General features: G+C 40.7%; 1 protein-coding gene and 1 long non-coding RNA gene across 2 annotated transcripts in view; both read left to right on the top strand.

The window, feature by feature from the left end:
* Nucleotides 1-26,881, top strand: part of TBX15 (T-box transcription factor 15) — a 106,887-nt gene that overhangs the window by 9,851 nt on the left and 70,155 nt on the right. The window lies entirely within an intron of this gene.
* Nucleotides 283-21,816, top strand: LOC129392073 (uncharacterized). Its single transcript, XR_008617143.1, has 3 exons — nt 283-299; nt 4,633-4,660; nt 21,738-21,816. It is a non-coding gene; the product is annotated as an uncharacterized lncRNA (long non-coding RNA).

Below are 26,881 nucleotides of genomic sequence, written 5' to 3' on the forward strand. Positions count from 1 at the left end.
AAAAAAAGATTTTTACAGCTAGAATTAAGAGCTTCCATAAAGCTCTTGAAAAGTTTTTAGATTAATATCACATGTTCAGAAGTCCTGGATCAGTGATTTCTAGTCTTTTGTGTTTGATGTAATCTATTGTTTGTGTGAATGCCCAGGATCCTCCTACTAAAAGAGTTCTGTGGCATTAGTGAATTTAAAGGAAATATAAGTTATTTAAGCTTTGAACATTTTTTTGTGCCATTCTCAGAAATAGCTGGAAAAACTATGGATTTGAAAAATGAAGAATGAGAAAAACAACTTCATCACTGGTAAACTGAGTTGGTGGACCACCCTTCCCACCTGCCTCCATCCCCCCAAAATCAGTTGCCCCTTATTTCTATTTGAGCCTAATGGAAAGCACTAGTAACTATTTTCCATGTCCAGTCTGCTAAGCCGAGATCTTGATCTGGCAGAGTTGTGAGAATGCTAAAAGGATGACTTAGTAACAGGCAAAACGCTTGTCAACAAGATAGATCAGAAGACAGCTTAGCGTTCAAGACCTCTCTATTCATAGCTGCTGAACTTGAGGGCAGGGTCAGACAAAAAACTGGGCCTAGGACACACCTAAGAGGGTTTCTCATGTTTCTGTCTTGTGGGACCTTATTTCCTTACAGACTGGTACAGCTGGGCTACAAACCCCAGTGACAGTTCCCCACCCTCAGTTGATGCCCCATTCTCTGCAGCCCCAGCCCCTGTGCAGACCTCTGTCATCATGGAGCTTGTAGATTTACTGGTCATCCTCTCTCACTACTGCCCTATAAACTGCTGTGGGGCAGGGATGTTGTCTTCATTGCTTTTGTATCTCCAGAGCCTGGCACAAGTGGCTGGCACAGAGCAAATACTTAGTAAATGATAAAAGTATAATGATAATGATAACACAACAAGAACAATGACAACAACTTTATTGAACACTATGTGCCAGCTACTGTGCTGTTTTATATATATACATATATTCCAAATATAATATGTAACAATTATATATATTCCAAATAATAATATATAACAATTATATATATATGTATGATTTTCCAGGACACTCTAAAGAGATAATTACTCCTATTATCATTACTATTTGTTACAATGAATGGATTGTAGAATGGTTAAAAACTCAGGTTTCTGGGGTTAAACAGCTTGTGTCTGAGCCCTACTTCCAACACTTGCTAGTTGTATGACCTTGGGCAAGTTACTTAATCTCTGTCAACCCCAGTTTCTGCATTGGTAATAATAAATGTACTCATCAACAGTTGTTTGTGAGGATTAAATGAGATAGTGCACATTGAAGGAACAAAGGATTTAGCTCGGTGCCTGTTATTCCTATCAATTGAATTGACAGTGATTACTTACCTTAGTGACCAGTTTAAATAAGAAATTGTTGCTAATCATAATCTGTTGTAGCCACCACCCCTCTCCCCCAGTCTTTTGCTTTAAATGGGATGTTTGGGACTTGGAGTGGGATCCGTACTTGGTGTATAGTGTGTGGCTGGAAACAAGAGTACAGCGTTTTAAGCAGGCATGGCTTAATCAAATCAAATAAAACTTTGAGAGCTGTTGCTATTTAGGGTTCCACTGAGGCAAAAAGCTAGCACCTGAGTGAGCACTGAAGGGCGGGAGAGAGGGCTTCCAAGGGTGGGGCTGGGGAGCCTCAGCTTTACCAGCTCTTCAGGAGCTCAGCTCTGGCAGCAGACAGAGGGGCCTTTCTGGATGCGGGAAAGTGGAATAACATGAGCATGTTTCTCTTTGGTTAGTTTTTGGAGCCTAGAAATACCCCCAAATTCAGGGTTTATCGTACAGGAAATAAAGAACATTCATTTTCATACGGCTTTGTTTGTAAAGACTGCATTCTGATGGACCCCCAGGATTCTGGGCAAAATGAGCCAGTTGCACTGATTAGCTGAGGCTGCAGTGAAGGAGTTTTAGGTGCCCTTGGTTGAGTTAAAAGAAGTGGGGGTGGAGGGGAAGGGACTAAATGAAAGGAAAACCTATAACTAAGCTGACTGTTCGGGAAGAAGACACTGAGAAGTCTTTTTCCAGGGAAACAGCGGAAGCTCCAACCATTCTGTTAGAACTCACATCTGGCTGCACAGTTTTGCACTGTTTTCTTCCTTCCAGAAAACAGAAGGCTGGATTTGATCATTTACTTTTTTTTTTTTTTTTTAAATAGTTACACCCCAGACTTTGTTTATATTGATTCTCCGCCACAGAGGAAGAAGGCGCATTCCCGGGGAAGAGGAACAGAGAAAGGATCTCTCCCAAGGCCTCCCTCCTTCAAGGAGCCCAGGGCCCTTCACCAGCAGCACTCAGGTCCTGCCTGGCCATTCAGAGGAGGGAGTTGCTTTGCCCTGGCTGGAAGGCAGGTCTCAGTCTTCAAAATAGACTCTCTGCTCCACATTTTATCAGATGTTTCCATACTTCCAATCTTACAAGCATCATATTATCTCAGTGTCCCCACAGCGCTAACCATAAGAGCTTTCCTGGCTAGAGGGTACCAGGCACTGTGCTGATGGTCCTACTCTCATTCTTTCACTGTATGCACCCAATAGTCCTTCAAGGGAGGTAATTGTTTCCCCATTTACACATGAGGATATTGAGACTCAAATAACTTGCCCACAGGCACACAACTCCAGTTCACTTTAGCTGGTGTGGCCAGAATTTAAACCCAGCTCCATGTGGCTCCAGAGTCAATGTCTTAACCACTAGACTGTATTGCTCCCCCCTCCGGATGACTCTTCAGTGCTATGGAGAGAACTTTGAACTTTCGTAGATGGAAATTTATGCTTGCCGTCCATGCTGTCCCCCCAAACCAATTCTTAAATCATAAATGAGAGAGAGCTCATTTATAGTTTCTGGGTCTCTATCTTCCTTTCCTATGGTTGTTAGTCCCTCTAGTCCTAAGGTGCCTTCTTCATACCTGCTGGTAGAAGCCACTGTGACTGTGATTACAGGGTTGAGTTTCTACACCATGGTTTTTGGAACGGGGCGAGTGCAGCCTTCCCAACGTGACTGGCTTTTCTTTGAGTTTAATGCACAGAAATCTTAGTGTCTGAAATATTGATTTTGATCTAAAGCCTCCTCATCCTAAATCCCCTCATGCAGTGAAATAAAGGGGAAACTTTAAGTGCTCTGTTTTACCCATTCCCTTCTCCATTCACAATGGGATGGATGGCATCTTACTGGTAATTGATTCAAAATGGAACAGCTTAGGAACGTATCATTTGCAGTGACGAGCAATTCGTGCATTTCTAAGTACTGTTGATTTTTTCGAACTCAGCAATCACAGCTGAAATCCCTTTGCCGTGGATTGAATTTACAAAGGAGGAGATTCTGATTTCCACAGTGGCTTCTTTCTAATGCCTAAGGATTAGGAAACTGCCTTGAGGACCCACAGCAAGTACACTCACTCTCAGAGTCATGGCTTTAACTTTAACCTCTGAGTGACTGCTCTGATTCATTTATTTTGTAACAGCTCTATTAGAGCAGCCTAGTTCCGTATGGGATCAGTGATTGGCAGAAATCTCTCATTCCGATAAACACTTGCACTCTGAGCTCCTTTACTCTCTGACCCACTGTAAGTGGTTGTGATCTCAGCAGTGAGTTTCAGGGAAATTAACAATGGGTTTCAAGTTTTTGGTCGACCTGTTCACTGTCTTTCCATCATTTCCCATCCTCTCCTCCACTCTGAGTAACCTTCCTCACTTAGGAAGTCTCATGCCTCCAGCAGGGATTTGTAGAAAAACTACCCCAACCCCCACTTTCAGTGTGTGGACTTTAGTATTACTGTATTTCTTTGCTGTTTAACTGTAGGGTCTATCATATTCCTGTCTGTTGTGCACAGTGATAGAAAAATGGCTTTTAGAAGCGAAAAAGAGAAAGATGTAAAGTCAGTCTCTGTTTTAAAGCTTTACTTTCTCCTATCGCCCACCTCACTCTGGGCAGGCAGCAACTGATGGGATTTGATATGTTCTTGCAGCAACAGAAGCATATGAATCTCTGGGCCCATTTCCTTTCTCAGGGAACCCATGTGGAGCCAAACTCTTGAAGTATAGAGTGTGGCAGAGGATGAGATGAATGCTGCAATCTTGGGTGATTTACTGGATCTCATCCATGAGATCTGTCCATTTAGAACTGCTGCAAGATATGAAACCAGCCAGGCCTTGGCCAGTTCAATGTTCCTTTAGTGTTCAGAGCACTGGTTGTATGACCAGCATTAGTCCTGGGAACATTAGATCCCATCTGCTGCAACTGTGCATTACCCAGATTAGACTGTGACATCACAGAGATTTAAGGCATCTCTGTGATATCCTGACTGGGTGGTAGGTATGGCAGAAGGCACTTCCTACAGACACAGGACAATCTGACTGCTGTGCGGGTGAGCAAATAGTAAACCAAGCCCTGGCATGTGTGTGTGTGTGTGTGTGTGTGTGTGTGTGTGTGTGTGTAGGGAGGGCTGGGCGGGACGGTGCCCGGGGGATGTTATGGAGAGCTCAGTGTAACGGTTCCCCAGCCTGTGTGGGTGAGTTTGTTCCGGATGTTAACATTTTTTCCTTGGGGCTTGACTACATTCTTCTCTTTCTCTGCCTGTCTGTTTTCCTGCCTGTCTGTTAGGCCTCCACAGCTGCGTGGCTCATTGCTGGTGAGTGTTGAGAATGACAGATCTGGCTTAAACACAAGGGCAATTTGGGGGCATGTGTATAGGTAGATTTTAAGGTGTTCTCATCCAGCGTCTTTCCTAAATTTTGAGAATATTTTTTGGTCCATCATCTTGCCAGCTGGGTACCAACCCTGTGTTGCCTTGGATGGCCTCTGTTGGGGAATGAGTATGAAATTCTAAAGAAAGCAGACGGTCCTTCATATCCTAGAAGCAGAAGAAACTGGCTGGTGTGGGAAACTAAGACAACAGGTGGAGGCCAAAGAGGCAGCCTTGCGCAACAGTGAAGAGCATGGGGGGCGGGTCAGGGAGACCAGACCCCTGCACGTGGTTCTGGCTGTGTGACCTCGGGCAAGTGACTGACTTCTGTGCCTCCGGTGCGTCCATGTAAAATGAGGGTAAGAACACCTGCTGCAGAGCTGTTGTGAGAATTAAGTGAGATAGCAAATGCAGAGTGCTTGACACAGTGCCAGGCCCATGGAAAGTGCTCAGTATTACCATGCTCATAATGATATTTTTGGTAAATTGGGAACTCAGAAACTCTTCAGTGTTCTTATGAGAAACCTTTTGGTGAGTGTCAGATAGGGTTGTCCCAAACTACCCTTCTTAGCTTATCTCCACTGCTTGTCCAATTCCCTTTACACAGGCCGACTTAAAAAAAAAATTGACATACACATTGTGTAAGTTTAAGGTATACAGTGTGTTGATTTGATACATTCATATACTGAAATATGATTGCCACCTTTTGTGGTCTCAGCAACTTTAAGGTATATAGTACAGTTTGCTGACTATAATCACAATGCTGTGCTTTAGATCTCCAGAACTCATTTATCTTGTAACTGCAAGTTTGTACCCTTTGACTAACATCTCTTTAATTCCCCCACCTCACACCCTAGTAACTACCATTCTACTCTGTTCCTATGAGTTCAACTTTTAGAAATACAACATATAGGTAAGATCATACAGTATTTGTCTTTCTCTGACTTATTTCTCTCAGCATAACGCCTGCAAAGTCCATTCACATAGTGGCAAATGGTAGGATTTCTTTCTTTCTCCTGGCTGAATAATATTCACACACACACATACACACACTTATATATATACACATATATGTATGTATATATATCTATATTTATATATCCATTTCTTTATCCACCCATTGATGGTCACTTTATTGTATTTTTTATTTTTATTTTATAATTTACTTTATTGAAGTATAGTTGATTTACAATGTTGTGTTAATTTCTACTGTACAGCAAAGTGATTTAGTTATACATATATGTACATTCTTTTTCATGTTCTTTTCCATTATGGTTTATCACAGGATATTGAATATAGTTCCCTGTGCGCTTAGTGTGTTTTATATCTTACCTGTTGTGAATAATACTGCAACAAACATGGAGTGCAGATCTCTTTTTGGGATACTGCATTTCCTTTGGACAGAGGCTAACTTTTATCGTCCTCCATGCAGTTCCTCCTGCTCTTCCTGTCTCGAGTACTTTTCTCCTTCTCCTTCCCTAACATTTCTTTTGAAGAAAGTTTATCCTACTTTCAAGACTCATCTTAAGCACCTAATATAACAGAATTATTCCAAGATGAAAAAGAATGATTTGTTATGAACGTTAATTGGCATGATGTACAGATTCAAACATAGGATGACCTCAGAAGAAAACCACATATATCCATGCAGAGCTCAAATCCAATTTGGATATTGCCATAGGGAAGAAAGTTCTCAGATGTCACCAACATTTTCTTCACTTGGAGTCCGCTGTAGGGAACTCCTCTTTTTTTTGGATTCTGTGTTCATGTTATTTTATTTTTTTAACATCTTTATTGGAGTATGATTGCTTTACAATGGAATGTTAGTTTCTGCTTTATAATAAAGTGAATCAGCTATACATATACATATATCCCCATATCTCCTCCCTCTTGCGTCTCCCTCCTACCCTCCCTATCCCATCCCTCTAGATGGTCACAAAGCACCGAGCTGATCTCTCTGTGCTATGTGGCTGCTTCCCACTTGGGAACTCCCTTTTAGGGGCCTCTCTGTAATTTCCTCTCAAAATGGTGCCAGTGTGCATCTGTGACTTTATAGTAATAAGGGAGTCTCAGCTAGGTAAACTGCAACTATCAAATGTGTAATCAAGATGGTAAAAATACAGAGGTTCCCCACTGGCCATCATCATCATAAAGCTCCTTTTGAGGGGAGGTCTTCACTGAGTAATCTGATTAGACCATTTATGAGCAAGGCTCCTGTCCTGCCTCTGGCTTCACAGAATCCCTGCAGACTTTGCATTGCCAGCAGGAGAGTAATTTGAATTTAGTTCTTTCTTTTCTTGGCAGCATATACACCTGTTATCCTCTTGTTGTCCTATTAGCCTGGCATTAACCTGTAGACTCTCGGGCAATTGATGCCTATAGCCAAGGAGGCAGTGACTTTGGCTGTCTCTCCTGGTTCTGTGGCCATCTCTGTGCACACGCACACACGTACGCTCTCACAGTGCTTTATGTTTGATCTTCTCTATGTTTTAAAATTGGTCACAGAAGAAGGGATAAAGTAGAAGCCTGTAAAAGTCAATCCTTTGTACCTTTTTATGACACTTGACACATTTTGCCTTGAGTGTTAACTTTTTGGAGGGCATATTTGTTTTGTAAGACTGGAAAACCCTGCAGAGCGCTGTGACTTTCTCATGTTGGAATCCCTGTTAACTCTCCATGAACATTTGCTAAACTGAATCGGTGGTTGTCAAACTTTAGTGAGGGGTATGGTAACCACTACAGCCACTTTACAAATGATTTGGCTTCCAGATGGTCCCGGAGGCCCAGCATGAGATGTTTGCCAGTTGCCTCTAGATGTGATCTTGCACATGTGAGTTGATATCTCTATACTCTGAAGTCTCTATCTCTAATGGAGATAAGACCACTGGATTTGAAGAAGGAAAGAATCTCTAATTGTCCCATTAACACGACATTTCTGTAGCTGGGATATGCCGAATGCTGTCTGCATGGAGTCTATTTCAGAGCTCTCTCCTGACCAGGCATTGGCATTTGGAAGCACAATTAGTTTGTGGGAGTAACTCTGCCTCATCTTACCCTATTTGTTTCAGGCCTTATGTCCATGGCAGCCTCTGTTTTCTGCCCAGCAAGGGAGAAAATGAAATAGAATAAAAAGCAATCTGAAAATCCCCAGTGTTAAACAGAAGTACAAAAATATCTCTAAATGAAAGACAGATTGTGCAAGTTTGCCTGAGAAAGTAGAGTTGGGTTAAGCTGAAGCAGAATGATGGAAATTCTTCTGGCTGTTTCTTCCTATGAAGCAGTAGGAATATGTGAGTGGACTGGCAGGAGGTCCCAGCTCAGGGCTCAGCCCCATGATGGGAAAGAAGGTGAGTTGTCAGGAGGAAAAAGGAGAAAACCCTCTGAAACACAAGGTAATCTTTTAGGAAGATGGAGGGCTGAGGAATGTGTGGCACCTCTGAGAATGCTTTTCAGAGGCAGCACAATCATAAAGAAGAGTCAGGGACTGAGATACACAAAGAGCCAGGTACGTTTTGGTACCTGTCAAATTACATATAAAATCCTTAGTACTGTCCGCGGTCTGATTCAGATTGTCAAGAAGAAAAACAGCCTTACTTTGCTCTTTCCTTTCGTTCTTTATGCTCTGCCTCACTGCTGTGTGTAGCTGGAACTTACTTTGGAGGAAAAGGCTCTTCAAGCTTGTCTTTGTTTGGGCTCTTGGTTACCATGCCCACGATGGTGGCTGACTGCTGGGACCAACCCAGTATCACTGTGGGTTCCGCAGGACTGGTGGCTTTCAAGCCATCGCTCAATTCTAAACACAGCAGAAGGGAGGCAAAATTACATGAAGGCTGACAGACCTGGGATGAGTTGATGCCTTGAGCTCCAAGTTGTGGGAAAAGAGAGCTTCTCCACAGTTTATATGTAAACAGCAGGATGACTCTGAGTCTGTCTTTCTCTCATTGAATATCTTTGATCCTGAATTGTGAGGATACTTCAAGATGAGCTTGTGGGTCCCTAAATGTTAATAGCCAACAGATTATAGGAAGTGTTGAATGTCCTGGTGTCTTTTGGGAGTCCACCATTCCAACTTAAGGCTTATTCTGAATCCTCTTTAGAAAGGGAATGTGATCCAGGGACTCAAACTTAAGAGGGGTGCACATGACAGCTCACCAAGATCTAGTTGTCAGTCATGAAGTATCCTGTCTCTGAAGGACAGCTGGGGTCTTCAGATGCTGAAGTGCAAAATATTATCAGCACCAACTTTTCTAATATCTGAGTAGTCTCTGTAAATAAATTTATGTTTAATTTTAACCAGTGGGACTTATTGCTAGGCCCTGCTATACCTCACTTTTCACCAAATGTGTACATAGAATCTTTGGATGATAAACTTACTTTTCACTGTGCAAAGAATGTTTGTTATTTTTGGTGATAGTGAAATGCTATGAGGGAAAAAAAATCCATTGGTAAAATGAAGACAAATTCCTATCACTTTGGTAATGCCAGATTTTCATATTCCAAATTTGCTAAAAGTAAGTCATATCTTCCTGTAACAGATTCTGTACTTTTTGTTGGGCCTTGAAAATAGACCCATTTTGTATACCTGATGACTTGGATTTTACCTTCTGCATTGCAAAGCTCACAGGTTCAGTGTATTTCTTTTTGTTTTATTTTTAATGATTTTTTTTAAACATGCAGTACTGCTTTCTTATTTTTATTTTATTTTATTTATTTATTTTTGGTTGTGCCGAGTCTTAGTTGCGGCTGGCAGGCTCCTTAGTTGTGGTATGCAAACTCTTAGTTGCGGCATGCATATGGGCTCTAGTTCCCTGACCAGGGATCGAACCCACGTCCCCTGCACTGGGAGGTGGATTCTTAACCACTGTGCCACCAGGGAAGTCCCAATGTATTTCTAACTGAAAATAAAAGTGTCTATTTTCAGGGAATTTCTTAAAGAAAAATTCAAAATACTTTACAAAGGTCAACTTCTAAACATTGCTTAAGTTATGACTAGGGAGAGGCCCTAATTCCATTTGCAGAGTAGCATATTGAATGGAAAGTCTCCTATAAGGGAAAAATGTCAGGCACCTACTACTAGTAACAGGCAACTGGCAATATAGGTAAATCATTTACCCCTTCTGCATCCTTATGCCTCCACGGAAAATGGGGGAGAATGCAGCATGCCAACCAGCTATCTTTCAGAGGTTGGAAAATAGCCTTGTATGGTGGAGATAGGCTCTGGTTATTATTATTGTTCTCTTTCAGATAATTAAAAAAATCTTATTATGAAACTTTCTCAACCTGAAAGTACCATGAACCTTCATGAACCCACCATTCATCTTCAATGCCACCAATATTTTTGCTTGTCTCCGTCTCTCTTTTTACTTTTTTGCTGGAGCATTCTAAAGCAAACCTCAGACTTTATGTGATTTCACCACAGAGTACTTCAGTGCTTGAGGAGACCTCAAAGAAAGGTCATTTTTCTGACCTAAATACAATGCCATCATCACATATAACATGATTAATACTAATTTCTTGATATCATCTTAGTTAGTCCATACTCAACTTTCTTTGATTTGTCCAGAAACTGTTAAGCCCTCATTGCCATCAACTTTTCTCCTCTGATTGCCTACTTGGTTCTTTTAATGACACCACACACTAAACAATGTTCTGCACTAGGGCTGACTGCCCAATGTACCTGAAGAGTACTTTACTGGGATAGATTCTAGGGCCCCAATCCAAATACTCCTTTCAAAAGATCTGGATGGGGAGGAGGGGGTGAAGTCTGTGTTTTAGAAAAGTCCTCAGATGATTTTGATGGGCAACAGGTATAGAAACTAGTGTTCTCTGCCACTATCTTTTCATTGGTAATGCCTAGGAGACAAGGGACTGGTTAATGCATGTTTGGCATCTTAAATATGTGCTCTGGACCCTGTATTTTATTTTATTTTATTATTATTATTTTTAACATCTTTATTGGAGTATAACTGTTTTACAGTGGTGTGTTAGTTTCTGCTTTACAACAAAGTGAATCAGTTATACATATACATATGTTCCCATATCTCTTCCCTCTTGCGTCTCCCTCCCTCCCACCCTCCCTGGACCCTGTATTTTAAAAGCAATTGTAATAGTTCTGCCAGCACCCAAATAAATGTCATAACTGAGAACATTCGTTATTGTAGCAAGGACAGAAAATTACTTTTTGTTTTAATAGGAATGACTTGTGGCTATTGAAATAACGTGGGGCAGTAAGATCTGATTACAGGCTCCCTAGGCAAATGAGGCTCAGGATGTTTTTCTGGTTGTGGCAACTACGACTTGTTATTTTATAGAGGTCATGGAAAAGGAAACTCCTTCAGGGTTTTAACATTGGCAACAGAATACCATTCTGGAAGTGAATTAAATTAGAATTAAATTTAATTTTATGCAGGTTAACTCAGGGAGCTCTGCCCAACAGTTGCAACTTTTAGAATGATATTTAGACCTGAATGAAACACCAAGTTGAATATAACACATGTTTGAAAGTGGAACATTTGGTTAACCATTTCTTTTGTCTACATGGCTTTAAACAACTGCTTTGTCTATTTTATCTTCTATTTGTCCCTCTCCTTCACTTAACTGATGGATAGGATCCACTGAATTGGTGGGTGAACTGCTGTTTTGATGGAATACAGCTATGTCTGTCTGGAGAACATAGCCCTGAGCATGATGGTGATAAAGATATTATTTGAAGTTAACTTGATTGAAATATTGCCTAATAATGCTGCTACTTACAGGTCATTTCTTTAATTTTTACCCATTGTTCCTACCACTGTGAAATCTGAAATGGCTACCAATTATGGGGTCATTTTTTTGGTCCTTTAGTTTTGAAATTATTCAATGAGAGGCTTGACTAAATCCAAACAATATTAAACAAATATGTTGATTAACATTCTGATACCAAAAATTACTCCTAATCACTTGCAGATTCCTTAACAAATAAATGTGTAGTTTGATGAGCAATTGTTACTGGTCTGTATACCTTGGTATTTGGTGAGTCAGTATTTGGAGGTTGATTCTGTAAGTATCACAGGGTCAATCCTTTTGTTTTTCTCCAGTGGCACCTCTCCTGTACCTCAAACAGAATAGGGTAGTGACCATACTGGAGTACAGTTATTTGTTTACATATCCCCTTGACTAGACCTGACATTTCCTATAGGTCAGGAATCTGTCTTTATCTCTGTGGCTCCAGTCCTCACACCACCCCTGCCTTGCAATAATACATAATGATATAATAATAATAAAATAATATATTTGCATGGCAATTAATGAACTAATCTTAACTTTGGGTTTTGTTTGTCTGATTGACTGTTTTGACTAAACCAAATGGCTGGACAATTCAGTCAAGTTGCTGGCTTTTCACGCAACAGATCACCAGGGTAATATTGCTAATATTTTACACTTGTATGGCAGTTTGTTTTCTCAGAGCAGGAAAATCATGATAATCTCATTTGATTCTCTCAAAACCACACAAAATGGAGCTACTAGTCATCTTATTTTGGAGGTGAGGAAACGAATGAAGACAAATTGCCCAAGATCACAGCCAGGTATGAGCAGAGCCCTGGGATGGAGCCGTTGATTTTCCATTAACAGCCTCCCCTCAGACTCAGTACCCCCACTTCCCTTACCCTGGGAAATGGGGTGGGGGCTTGGAAGATGAGCTGGAGGCAGGTAGAATACTGTTTTACTGTCTGAGGGCCTTTGAATGTGCAGTGGGTTTTCCTCTGGTTCTACAGGGGTCTGTCTGTGGGCTGGGCTTGTAGGCACGTGGTAGCAATGTAGGGGGGGTTTCCTTCACTCTTCTTGAGGAGCCAGGGTTTCTGGGCCCACAATGTCTACCTGTACGTTTCCTCAGCTGCTGCCCAGTAGGCCCAGGAGCACGTGCTCTGTGCTATTTGTTAAATTCCTGCTGAGTAACAGTGATCATTAGGTACCTCCTTCTGGGGATGGGCCTCTGGTTACCTGTATACCTGTTAAATCAGTGTCTGCTTGGCAAGTGTGTTTGTAGGTCTTCCTTGACAGACTGAATCAAGGCCTCAAAATCACAAGGTAGGTTTTGTACTTTTCCTCTTAAAGTACCAGGCCCACCTCTGTGTCTTAGATGATCATAATTGTCCTGCAAGATTCTGTTCCTTAATAGGCTGTGACAGTTGTTACTTACTCTTCTCTTTTGCTTACAAATTTAAAAAAACCCAAGTAATTTGTACACACATTAAAAAAATTCAGATAGGATAGAAAGTAATCACTGAAAAGCATAAAGTGAAAATTAATCTCCCATCCCTAGTCTCCTAGGTTATCATTCCAGGATCAGTCACTGTTACCACTTTGTTTTGCATCATATAGGTATGATGTATATGAATCATCATATGTACATATATAATATATATCATATGTATATATACAAACATTTAAAATTAAAACATAGAATGTGGCATAATACACACAGTACTTTGGACCTTATGAAGTTAGTTTCAAACAGTTATACTGGAGATTGTTAAATAGACATACTTACAGTTTCCCCCCTTCCCACTGTTTTAAAAGTCGCATAGTATTCCATTGTGTGGATCTGTCATAATTTTTATCTAAACTATTTTAATGGATCTTTAGGTTGTTTTCAGTTTTTTGCTTCTATAAATAAAGCTCCTCGATTACTTTGGGGGCACTCTTGTGATAGCATTTATAGAATAAATTCTAGAAGTAGAGTTGTATAGTTGAAGTTATGTCATTTAAAATTTTGATGGATGTTCCAAAAAAGTTTGTGCAATTTACACTTCCACCCACAGGACATGACGGCCTATTTTCCCACCCACTTGCCAACAATGTATTCGAAAATGTTTCCATATTTGCTAACTAATATCCTTGTCTTTGAAAAGTATTTGCAAGTTGATCTTGTCATAAATTCTTTTCAGCTCTCCCCACAACTTCCCTATTTTTTCAGGGTACAGAACTTAAGTTTATGGGGCTGTAGGGCAATTCCTTCTCCCCTTTAAGCAGGCATAGGGTTTTGTTTAATCGCTCAGGCTTCCCTGCTCCTCCATTACCAATAGTTACTTTAACTTATTCTTTTAGGATCCTGGGGTGCAAGCCATCAGTGCCGGAGGCTTTCAAGGTGTTGAGTCAATAAGAAATGGCAGCAAACATTTCTTGTTAGTGAGGGAGAGAATAAAAGGCATGTCACTCAGGGTTTCTGGGTGCAACTTTGGTTCAATTATCTTCAGATGTTTAAAATCAAGGCTGTTTCCAGACCATTTCAAAGAACAGCAGGGCAACCTGCTGAGAACTGTGTGAAATGAACACCCTGTTACAACTAATTAGTGTTACTGTTTTCCTTGCAGTTGGGGGTGAGAGGAAATACATGAAGGGTGTTTATCCCTTCCTGTAGTAGAAAGAGTTGGAACCACTGCAAAAGCCTGGAGGGGGACCCAGAGTATGCTTCCTACATGACTATTCCCACCTTTCTCCAAAGAATGGCTGTGAGCCTTTATGATCCATGCTGCTTGTTCAGTCCCAGTGCTTCTGCCTTCTTTGACCCATGCACAAGCTCTTCAGGTTGTTTTTACAAGAGGCCTAAGACAAATGGTGCATTCAATTAAATTCAACAACTATTTATTGAACACTTACAGCATGTAGATGAGTGAGGAATAGTCTCTGCCCTGAGGACTTTAAAATCTAGACAAAAAGGATAAATGAGTAGGTTATTTAGAGCCCCTGCAAGATTTTGAGGATGGCGGTTATAAGTTTCAGGTGGGTTTGATTTGTGAGTTTTGTCCCTTACTGGCTCTGAAAACTTGACTGCTCAAGTCAAGCTTTCTTAATGCCTCTTGACTTCGATTTCCTTATCTGTTTAGGGCTGTTATAAGAATTACATAAAGGCATCCATCGTTAGTGATCAATTAATGTTAGCAGATGATTTGTCTTCAGGGCTATGCCTTAGGAAGAGCTGTGTGACAGTAGGAAATAAGATGATAAAGTGTGGAATGGGGAGAGATAAGAATGGGGAGGTCAGAGTTTAGTCAGGATAGGTGAGGTCACATGACAGTGACGAGTAAGCCCCAAGTGATGCTCCTTTGCCCTAGCCGAGATGGCTGCCTTATTCCAGCTAGTGCCTTGGACACGTAGAGACGGCTCTACAACACAGCAGCACCCCCGCAGTTTCAGTAGAGGGAAAGAGTCACACTTTAATCATAGCAGTAGTTCATTCACTCGTTCACCAAGCATTAACCTAGGCAGATAGGCTACTAGGTGCTGGAAGGCAGAAAGATGGATACATACCGTCCCTGCTCCCAAGAGACAGATATGTAAACAGACCAATGTAATTCAGGGTGATGAGCGCCCCAACAGGCTATGGGCTGTGTACAGAGCACAGAGCAGGGATGCCTGACCTAGCCTGGGTTGAGAAGGAGCCAGGAAGCAATTTTTAGTTTCCTGGTTCCCAACAGGTTTCCCAGAAGCAGGGCCTGGATGAAGGAAGACCTTGCATGAATTCCCAGTCCCTGTGTGGTCAGCCCTCTCCTGCTGAACCCACAGTCCAGTACCACGCCACCCCCCTTCGTCTGTTCTCAGCCTCTCCTCCCACTGCTTCCTGCGGGTCTCTGGCTGTAGCTGCCCAGTGTCCATGACAGCAGCAGTAACAAATCTTTCCTCCCTCACACCAAGAGGATGGGTTGGGCCAAGCCCAGGATGATTAAATTGCACCTCAGCCACTTCTGTGTTGACCAGATCTTGGTTTCTGCCTTCCCTCCTCCCTTCCAAGCAACGAGTAGCAAAAATTTGGTATGACTGAGTCAGAGTGGCCACTTGTCCCTACTTCCTCACACCCGCTCAGCTTTGGAACACGAAGGCCTGATCCTGAGGGAAACTGCAGGTTCACACACTAGCCTGCTTGGGAGGCTGTGTCATGTCCTATAAATTACAATCCTGTGCCTCCTGCCCTGGCATGTATGCCTGCAGCCCTTCCTTTTAACCTCCAGTCTGGCCTCCTGGTCACCCTACCTTGTTGTGTAAACTTTGGTGCTTTGGGGGACTGGCTCCTTCTTCTGGGGTCCTGGGAAGCTGGCAGCTGTGGACACCAATGCCTTGAGAAGGTTGGGCATTGAATTGGGCCACCGAGTCAGTTACCCCAAAGATGGGGGAGCTGGTGGCAAGGACGAAGGTGCCAGTGCGGTGAAGAGCTGCAGGTGTTCTCCGGGTCTGATTTGCATCACTGTTTCCATCCAGTTGCAAAAACACGCATCGGGCTTTTGAAACTAGAGCTTGCTGGTATGAATCAGATGAAACCTGAGCTGTGTGGAAGGTGGCAAGTTTTCCAGTGCAAGCCTAGCAAGTGTGCTTGGGTGGAAAGTCACGTCAGGCCCATAAACGCAGCAAGCAGGAGAGGCCGCCAAAAGCAGAGGCAAAAATAGCTCAGGGGTCCCCATCTTGCCTCACTCAAACCCACCAGCTCCTGCCAGACATTCCTCTCCCTTGCTTTGCCTTCCTGTTTCTCTTCTTGGTTTTTCTTTCTCTTTTCAAGTTTTGATTTGCTTCAGGGTCTCTTCAGCTAGCCTACAGGACTATGGTTGTCTTGCCAGTCTCTGAGTTGCTGGGTCTTTTCTTGGTGTGAAGGAGGGATGCAGAGAAGCTGGTCTTCCCCAAGGGCTTCCTCTCTGGGAAGCCATAGGAAACATGCCTTTCTGCTCAGCCAGAGGCAATATATTCCAGGTGTCTGAACAAGGAGGAGAGATTGACTCCTAACTCAAGTTTTAATCAGAGTGTTTTCGGATGTGTTGAATTTATGGCAGATATTTATGCTTACTCTGGTTTGGAAGTCAGATTTCATCTCTTTCTCATTTGGTCTGTGGGTAGCTCTCTATTTGGTAGTAATGAATTAGGAGACTGAAGTAGGACTGGCACTGAAGAACAAATGTCTATATTTTACTAGTGCTCAGAGTGTTAAGGTGATTTGGGGAGATGGGTAAAAGATAATAGTAATGAAACAGGTGCTGTAGCAGCGGTAACTCCAGGGAGGGCTCAGCACAGCTTGGCAGACTGTGCTCCACGGACTGGAGCCCCTGCAGTGCTGACAGAGGTCAGGTACTGGCAATAACCAGGACCATCATGTCTCAGGCACCAGCCCGAGACACCTCGTACATTTCACATTCGGATACAGAAGCCTTGCACACCTGGCAGACCACAGCTTTCTGCCTTCCAACAGGGAGAGAGGATGGTCTCTTTCGCAGATGTCTATAAATACATACTCTTACTTGCCTGAAAGCTTTCTGGCATAGGGGCAGAGTGTATCCCTCACAGCCCAGCATTCAGAATTGGGAGGATTCAGTGAGGTAATTGGGAAGCACCTAGCACAGACCCTAGTGCAGATCAGGCACTTAATGGTTTTTTAATTTTATTTTATTGACGTATAGTTGATTTACAATGTTGTGTTAATTTCTGCTCTACAGCAAAGTGACTCATTTATACATATATATATTCTTTTTCATATTCTTTTCCATTATGGCTTATCACAGGATATCGAATATAGTTCCCTGTGCCTACAGTAGGACCTTATTGTTTATCCATCCAATATGTAATAGTTTGCACCTGCTAATCTCAAACTTCTAATACTTCACTCCCCCACCCCACACCCCCTTGGCAACCACAAGTCTGTTCTCTATGTCCCTGAGTCTGTTTCTGTTTCGTAGATATGTCCATTTGTGTCGTAGTTTAGATTCCACGTGTAAGTGATATTATATGGTATTCGTCTTTCTCTAGGCACTTAATTGTTGATGTTCCTTCCTCTATTCCACCTCCCTTTTCTGCTTTCTTCCTACCTTCTCCCTCAAGGAAAGTTACCAGAACTTGCATTTAATTTCGCATTATATGTATACACATAATGGAAGATGTTATACTCTTTGACAATTGGTAACGCTTCTTTTCTCTGAGTTTGACTCTCTGTTAAATAGTATTTATAATACTGGAACACTAAACATGGTCTTCTACTGATCCTTTGCCATCTCACTTACTGTCCTAATCTCTGTCTTTGCCTTTCCTAGGGTGAGACATCTGTTTAATATTTTCCTTGTTTGGAACTAGGTCATTGGAAAACAGAAGAGGCAGGGCTGGCCAAGTGGAGTTGTTAGGGAATTGATGAGCACCTCAGCATTGCCTAAGAAGCCAAGATATTGGTAAAATATGGGCTGGAACCATGGGTATTTGGCTACTTTGCTGTGGGAGGGTGGGCTGGTGGCGATATGTGAGGATATTGTGGGAGCAGAGTTAAGTCCTAGACTGTGTTTCCTATGGTGGGGCTAGGACTAGGGAGAGAAAAAGCTTACTACACTAATCAAGATAATACTTTAGTACAATATTTAAAAAATCAAGGTTAAGGTGAAAAAAATCCATAGTGAACTAAATATCAGAATATTAGAGTGATATTGGAGCCTGAGGCAAAAGGAAAAGTTGGTAGTACTGATCTTATTTGCATTAGTTTGCTCGGGCTGCTATAACAAAATATCATAGACTGGGTGGTTAAACCAGGGGTCCCCAAACCCCAGGCTGCAGACCAGTACTGGTCCACTGCCTGTTAGGAACCAGGCCCCACAGCAGGAGGTGAGTGGCGGGCGAGTGAGCGAAGCTTCATCTGCCACTCCCCATCGCTCGCATTACTGCCTGAACTACCACCACCACCCCACCACCCCCGCCCCGTCCATGGAAAAATTGTTTTTCACAAAACCAGTCCCTGGTGCCAAAAGGTTGGGGACCACTGGCTTAAATGACAGAAATTTATTTCTCACAGTTCTGGAGGCTGAGAAGTGCCAGATCAAGGTCCAGCAGAGTTGGTTTCTGGTGAGAGCTCTTTTCCTGGCTTACAGATGACTGCCTTCTCACTGTGTTTTCACATGGAAGAGAGAGAGAGAGAGAGAGAGAGAGAGAGAGAGAGACGTCTAGTGTCTCCTCTTATAAGGGCACTAATCCCATTATGAGGGCCCCATTCTCAGGACCTCATGTAACCCTAATTACCTCCCAAAGACCTCATTTCTAAATACCGTCACACTGGGGTTAGAGCTTTAACATACGAATTTTGGCAGGGACACAAACATTCAGTTCATACCACTGTCTCTATTTAATATTTTGATATTTTGTTCATTCCCTGATTGTCCAGTGGTTAAGACTTGGCCTTCCAATGCAGGGGGTGCAGGTTCAATCCCTGGTTGGGGAGCTAAGATCCCGTATGCCTTGTGGCCAAAAAACCAAAACATAAAAGATATTTCTTACAATATTGTAACAAATTCAATAAAGACTTTAAAAATGATCCCCATCAAAAAAAATTGCATTAAAATATCGTTTGTCTTGATTGCTGAATATTTTGATGCTTCCTTAAAATTTTCAATCCTGGCCCTGCCTTAGGGAAACCCCTCCTCTTGGTTCTGGGGTGCGGGCATTGGGCCAAGGCATCACCCTGAGCCAAAGGATCAGGGTCTGACCACTCATTGGATTATCCAATGCTGACCAAATTCTTCATTTCCTATTTCTTCCTTGATTACTGTCAAATGTATGGTTGCATTTTCAACATTTAATTATTTTCATTGTTTCACAGTACGTTGCATTTCATCCAACACTGCAATTAGTTAAATATAGTATTCCATAATCAAGTCTAATTTTTACATTTCTCCTATAAATGGAGGTAGCCAGGAACCAGAGAACCCATTCTGAATGTTCAGCTTTGTTAGGCAAACTTTTGTGGTGACTTCTGCAATTTTGGTGTGTCAGCAGATTTAATCTAATTTTAAAGACTACAAATGTCTCTTCAGCTATCTGATACTATGGTGACTTTTTTCAAAAAATTTTTGAAATTTTCCTAAAATTAAGCATTTTTAAAACTTTTCATTTTGATATAATATTAAATTTACAGAAAAGTTATAGGAACTGTGCAAGGAACTTCTGTCTGTATACTTTTTATTCAGTTTCACTAATTATATATTTTGTTTCATTTGCTTCTCTCTGTGTGTGTATACATACACACACATTTATATAATTGTTTTCTGAACCATTTGTTAATAAATTGGAGACCTCGTTCAAGTTTAAGGTGTACAATCTGATGATTTGATATGTGCGTTTAATGTGAAATGATTACCACAATAAGTCCATCCTGGTGATGTTAACTCTGATCACTTGGTTAAGATGGTGTCAACCATTTCTCTCCACTGTAAAGTTAGTTTGTTCTACTTTGAAATCAATAAATAATTTATGGAGAGATATTTTGAGACTATGTATCTTGTTCCTAATCAAACTTTCACCCACTTGTTTTAGCATACATTGATGATTTTGTTCCATTTTATTTTGTTCAAAATATTTTAAAATTTCTCTTGATATTTCTTCTTTGACCTATGCATTATTTATAAGTGTGTTGCTTAATCTCCAAGTATTTTGGGATTTTCCAGCTATCATTCTGTTATTGATTTCTAGTTTAATTCCACTGTGGTCTGAAAGCAGACATTGTATTTCTGTTCTTTTAAACTCATCAAGGTGTGTTTTATGGCCCAGAATGTGGTCTATCTCGGTGACTGTTCCATGTGAACTTGAGAAAAATGTGTATTCTGCTGTTGTTAGATGAAGTAGTCTATAGATGTCAATTATATCAAGTTGATTGATGGTGTCGTTGAGTTCAACTGTCCTTACTGATTTTTCTACCTGCCGGATCTGTCTGTTTCTGAGAGTGGTATTTGAAGTCTCCAACCATAATAGTAGATTCATCTATTTCTCCTTGTAGTTCTGTCAGTTTTTGCCTCATGTCGTTTGATTCTCTGTTGTTAGGCACATGCACGTGAAATAGTGTTATGATTTCTTGGAGTATTGACCCCTTTATTATTATGTAATTACCCTCTTTATTGCTGATAATTTTCCTGCTCTGAAATCTTCTGTGTTTGAACTTAATAGCTACTTCTGCTTTCTTTTGACTTTTCTGCCTTTTGTGGTTTTTTTTTTTTTTTTTTTTTTTTTTTTTAGCGGTACGCGGGCCTCTTACTGTTGTGGCCTCTCCCGTTGCGGAGCACAGGCTCCGGACGCGCAGGCTCAGCGGCCATGGCTCACGGGCCTAGCCGCTCCGCGGCATGTGGGAACTTCCCGGACCGGGGCACGAACCTGCGTCCCCTGTATCGGCAGGCGGACTCTCAACCAGTGCACCACCAGGGAAGCCCCTGCCTTTTGTGGTTTTAATTGAGCATTTTATGATTCCACTTTCTCTCTTTTCTTAGAATATCAATTATACTTTTTTTAAAATATTTTTAAATGGTTGCTCTAGAGTTTGTAATATACATTTACAACTAATCCAAGTGTATTTTCATGGGTAGTGTGAGTAATAATTTCTTTCTTTTTTTAAAAAAAAATTTGACCACACTGTGTGGCATGCGGGATCTTAGTTCCCCAGCCAGGCATTGAACCTGGGCCCCTGCAGTGAAAGTGCCGAGTCCTAACCACTGGACCACCAGGGAATTCCCTGATAATTTCCTGTAGTAACCAAATATTCCTAATTCTTTCCTTCCATTCTTCATTTTTTAATTGAAGTACAGTTGATTTACAATGTCATGTTAGTTTCAGGTATACAGCATGGTGATTCAGATATATATATATTCATATATATATGAATATATATTCATACATATATGAATATATATGAATATATATGAATATATATATGAATATATATTCATACATATATGAATATATATATATTGTTTTTCAGATTCTTTTCCCATATAGGTTATTCCCTCCCATTCTTGACTCATTGCTGTCATTCATTTCACTTATACGTAAGTATATTATTTGTATGTCTGCATATATATATATGCTTTTGCACATATGTATATACACATAAGCATACATAAATAAGCATATATATGTAAATATATATATACACACATAAGCATAAAGAAATATATAAGCATTATTCTGTTATATCAATTAATAAGAAAAATAAAAGTTTTTATTTTACCTTCACTTATTCTTTGATGCTCTTCCTTTCTTTATGTAGATTCGAGTTTCTGACCTGTATCATTTTTCTTCTCTATGAAGAACTTTTTTCAACATTTCTTACAAGGCAGGTCTACTGGCAGTAAGTTCCCTCAACTTTTATCTGAGAAAGTCTTTATTTTTCCTTCACTTTTGAAGGAGAATTTTGGATGGTTCAAACTTCTGGGTTGGTTGTTTTTTTCTCTCAACTCTTTAAATATTTCACTCCACTCTCCACTTGCTTGCATGGTTTCTGAGGAAAGGTCAGAAGTAATTCTTGTGTTTGTTCCTCTATAGGTAATGTGTTTTTTTCCCCTCTGGCTTCTTTCAAGATTTTTTTCTTTATCTTTGATTTTCTGAAGTTGGAATATGATGTGCCTAGGTATAGTTTTTTGTTTGTTTTGTTCTTTTATTTATCTTCTTTGGTGTTCTCTCAGCTTCCTGGATCTGTAGCTTGGTATCTGACATTAATTTTGGGGAATTCTCAGTTATTATTGCTTCCATTCCTATCACCCCCTTTTTTTTTTTTTTTGATATTCTCATTATGTGTATGTTACACCTTTTATAGTTGTCCCACGGTTCTTGGATATTCTGTTCTGGTTTTTTTCAGTCTTTTTCTCTTTAATTTTTAGTTTTGGAAGTTACTATTTTTATATCTCCAATCTCAGAGATTCTTTCCCCAGCCTTCCCCAGTATACCAATGAGCTCATTTACAACCATTTTCCATTTTTGTTATAGTATTTTAAATCTGTAGCATTTCTTTTTGACTCTTTCTTAGAATTTCCATCTCTCTGCTTACATTATCCATATATTATTGCATGTTGTCTACTTTTTCCATTAGAGCCATTGCTAATCATATTTGTTTTAAATTCCATTAGTAATCATAGTTGTTTTAAATTCCTGGTCTGTTAATTCCAACATCCCTGCCATCTGACTCTGATTCTGCTGCTGTTCAGTCTCTTCAAACTGTTTTTTATGCCTTTTAGTATGCCTTGTAATGTTTGGTTGAAATCTGGACATGTTGTACTGTGTGAAAGGAACTGTAGTAAATAGGCTTTTAGTGGTGTGGTGGTAAGGTGTGGAAGGGAGAGAAAGTGTTCTATAGTTCTATAATTAGTGCACAGGTGAGCCTGTGTCCTGGACTGTAAACTTCACCAGTGATTCTCAGTTTCCTCCTTCCTTCCCCTTGAGTGGTACAGGATGGATAGAGGGGTGCTGAAGTCGGGTAATTTCCTTCCCCCAGGTATGTTATGCTCTGGCAAATAGTTTCTTGGAAGAGGCCTTGTTGAGAAGAGAATGCTCTGGTGTATTTCAAAATGGTTCCCTTTTCCCTCTCCATGATGGAAGTATGAAGGGATTTTTCTCTGATATTCATTAAAAAGAGCTCCTAGAGGTAAAACTCACGAAAGTGTGGGATTCTCCCTATAACTGGGTCTCCCTGGAGTTGCCTCCAGCAATTGGTCAATTACGGTTTAGGTTTTCCTACCCTGGCACCAGTTCCTACAGAGGTTTGTGCTCATGGGTTTCTGCTACAGTAAGTTGTGATTCTAAGTATCCCCCTCTCTGTCTCTGATTTGGGGGAGGGACTTGCCTTGTGACCTCATTTCTCTGACATATCTAAGAAGAGTAGTTGATTTTTCAGTTTGTTCAGGTTTTTACTTGTTAAAGTGGAGTGATGACTTCTAAGCTTCTTACATGCTGGCATGGGAACTGGAAGTCTATTGATAATGACATTTTTGTCTCCATCATTCCTTCTATATTTATTAGTTGATCTTTTACTCTAAGGAAGAGCTCTTCTTTTATATTAGTTAGTTGGTTAATTAATTAATTAATTAACTTTATTTAAATGAACTTCTGGGCTCTTTAGTTCCTATTTTATTTAATGGATTATAATCTGTTATTATTATTCATTTTGATACTCCAATCACTCCTGACTTGGCCAGAGGAAGTTCTTTCCAATTAACTCCTGTGTGCTTTGACATGTTCCCAGTGTTCTTTGAGCACTTTTGTACTTTCTGATGAAACAAGATGTTCTGGGCTTGACTTGTACGTTTTCTGCCCAAGCCCTAGAATAATATGATTGAATTTTAGTTCATTAACTATTTTCCTTTTTGAGGAGGTTATTCTGACTGAGGATGGAGTTTTGATTCCATGTGGAAAGTCAACTTGATGTTATTTGTTGTGTTCACTGTGCTACGCAGCATGTTCTTTATGTGATGTCATCAGTATTTCCTGTGAAAAGGTGTCATCAGTTAGTCTTCTTTGAATCTGCTTTGGTTCAACATTTCAAGCCTGGGTGTGATTCACACAGGTGCATTGATGTATAATTTTTGTTTAGGTAATTGATTTATTTGAATATTTGTTGAGAACTGCAATAAACCCCTCAGTTAACTAATATGCTTTTGTCTAGTGGTGGTTGGTTTTTTGCTAGTCCTTATAGATTCTCTAGAGCATAAAACATGGTTCCTCCTCCCAAGAAGTTTATATTCTTAAAGGGAGGACAAGAAGAGCATATACTAAGCCATGGCCAGTACTGCATTAAGGTATATAAATCATCACTGTGTTATACAGGTACCAACAGTAAGTCTGTACCAATTCTGAGGTGGAGATTATGGATGAGGATGGAGAAGGCAGACAAGATTCTACAGCTCATAGCCATCAGGACAGGAGGTCTTTACAGACCTAGGATGGACTCTGCACATTTACCTTGCCTGGAAAGATGAGCTCTTTTATAGGTAACCTTTTACACAGGGGTTATAAATCTCAATAGGACATACATAGGGAAGAGTGGGCTGCTGTCACTAAGCCTTGGGTCTCACTAAATTTCCATACACAAGCATTCCTTGGAGCCTAGAACAGGATCATGGAGTTGAAGCAGGAGAGCATGACCTATGTGATTCTCTGCCCTTTTTTTACTCCATGATTGTCCTAGAGCAGGAAGCTCTTCCTTTCTGTGAACTTGTTCTGTGAGCTGTGTTTCCAGACCCTCGCAGAAAGAATATTACCTAGCAGAAAAGCATGACAGGGATTTTTTTCTGACTCAACAATTTTATATTTCTATACTGTCTACACTCTGGTTGTAAATGCTTTGGGGGCAGGGCCCTGCATTATACTTTTTGGCATCCCCCATTGCCTGTGCCCCCATTGCATTAATTATTCATTGATTGATTGGTTTTCTGAAAAACCCTGACTGCTTTGGGATATGTGTGATAGGAGACAGAATGATGAAATTTGTTGACTCTTGTAAATATAAAGCCTTTGCTATGTTAGCTTAACATTGTGGCCCTGGAGTGGCTCTAAATTTTCCCTTGCAGAAGCAAAATCACTATAGCAGTTCCAGACCTCACTTTTCCTAAGGAAAAAATATATGTATATATATATATATATATATATATATATATATATACACACACACATACACATATATCTATATATAGATATATGTGTATATATATATTTTTATATACATACATATATATATTTATGTATATAAATATATATATATTTAAACATATATATATTTAAACATATTCTTCCTTATTTAAAATGCAGATGGCCTTTTAAAAGAAGGAGGCTCCTATATACTGAAAAGTTTCTTTTAAATAAAAATAAAACCATGGCCTAGATGATCTCCAGTATTGAGCTACAGGCAAACTTAGAGCAAGAGAGGCCTTCCTGGCAACCCTAAAATGAACACTGTGTAGGTGACTTCTACGTAGCCTGTGAAGATGGCTTCTGGAAAGATGGCTTACATTCTTCACACTCCCTTCTTGGGCCTTACTCTTGAGCCTGATGAAGCCTGAAGTTTGGTATCCTGTAATTCCTCCAACCTAGGAGGTGCTTAGGATTCTGCCCTCTTACTGGTCTGGCGGAACCTGAAGGCTGTACTGAGTAAGAATCTATTAAATCATGCAGTGCTCCCAGCTAGGATGCCTGTGTATATCAATTGTGGAAACCAACAGTTGGATTAAGGAAATCCCCCAACTTGAAATGAATATCGGCTTGAGTTATTAAGCCCAGAAATATTTCCTGTCTTTGAGATTTGGTGGTAGGCTATGCTTGCCTTAAGTTAAAGGGTCATATTTTCCTGTAAGCACTTGAGCTCTCTTGCTATTTCGGGTAGTCACCTCTCCACACACATATGCTTCATCAGGAGTCGTAGCAGAGTGAATTTTGTTGGTTGTGTCCTGTGCTGCATTAGGATCTCTTCCTCGGTCAAGTGAACGCTCTTGATGAGTTTGCCCCCTTCTGTGATCATGTTGTAGGGCTTTGGATTACACGTTATTGTATGTAATCCATCCCCATGTTAACAGGCATTCTTCCAAGTGAGGAAAAGACCTGGCCTGTGGTAGATGACGGCTCTCCCTTGGGATCTCCTGGGGACAGGCTGGTGCTTTTAGAACTGCTGTGTGCCTTGATCTTAATTTATCTGTTGTATTCAATATCATTGGAGGCCGGGGAAAGGCCAAATACCTGACCTCCGTTCCAGGGCTGTGATATTGCACCCACTCCAAGCTTCCTTTGATCCTTGCTTTGGCAAGCCAAGTAGGGGAACTCCTTAGCTTTCCTTGGTCCCCCAAAATTCATCTGACTTTGAGAATTTGTGACATTTAGTCTTCAAATTACAGATTGATTTGATTGCTGGTTGGAGAAAAAAAAGCTTTGACAGTCTACTGGAAAGTAGCTGATCAGACTGATGCTTTTCCAAGCGTCCATGTGAAGATTAGTATTCCTCCCAGCCATCACCTGGCTGTCATGGGACAATTCTTGAGGAATAGGACATTGGGCTTTATTTGGTCTTCCTGGTTATGAGAACCTAGAAAGGTAGGCAAGGGCCACTATAGACAGCTTACAATATTCATGTTAAGTCCACTCCCACTACAAATAAAGACAACTGCTTGGCCCAGTTAATTTTAGAGTGTTTATTTTGAATAAATTCAGATCTGCTGAAATAATGTCTACCTTTGTATGGTGCAAGAAAGTATTCACCAAAATTCATTAAAATTTTTCATTTAGGAAAGAGGAGAATTGTTGACTTTCTTGAGTGTGAAGGTCAGTAAACTTAAAAAGGAAGGGAGGAAGGGAGGGAGGAGAAGAAAACTGAAACAACCCTGTGTGTAAAACATTAGTGCTGGGTTAGGAAGACATTGGTTTCAGATAATTCCC

This window comes from Physeter macrocephalus, chromosome 4 (genome assembly GCF_002837175.3).
Source record: "Physeter macrocephalus isolate SW-GA chromosome 4, ASM283717v5, whole genome shotgun sequence".
NCBI lineage: Eukaryota > Metazoa > Chordata > Mammalia > Artiodactyla > Physeteridae > Physeter > Physeter macrocephalus.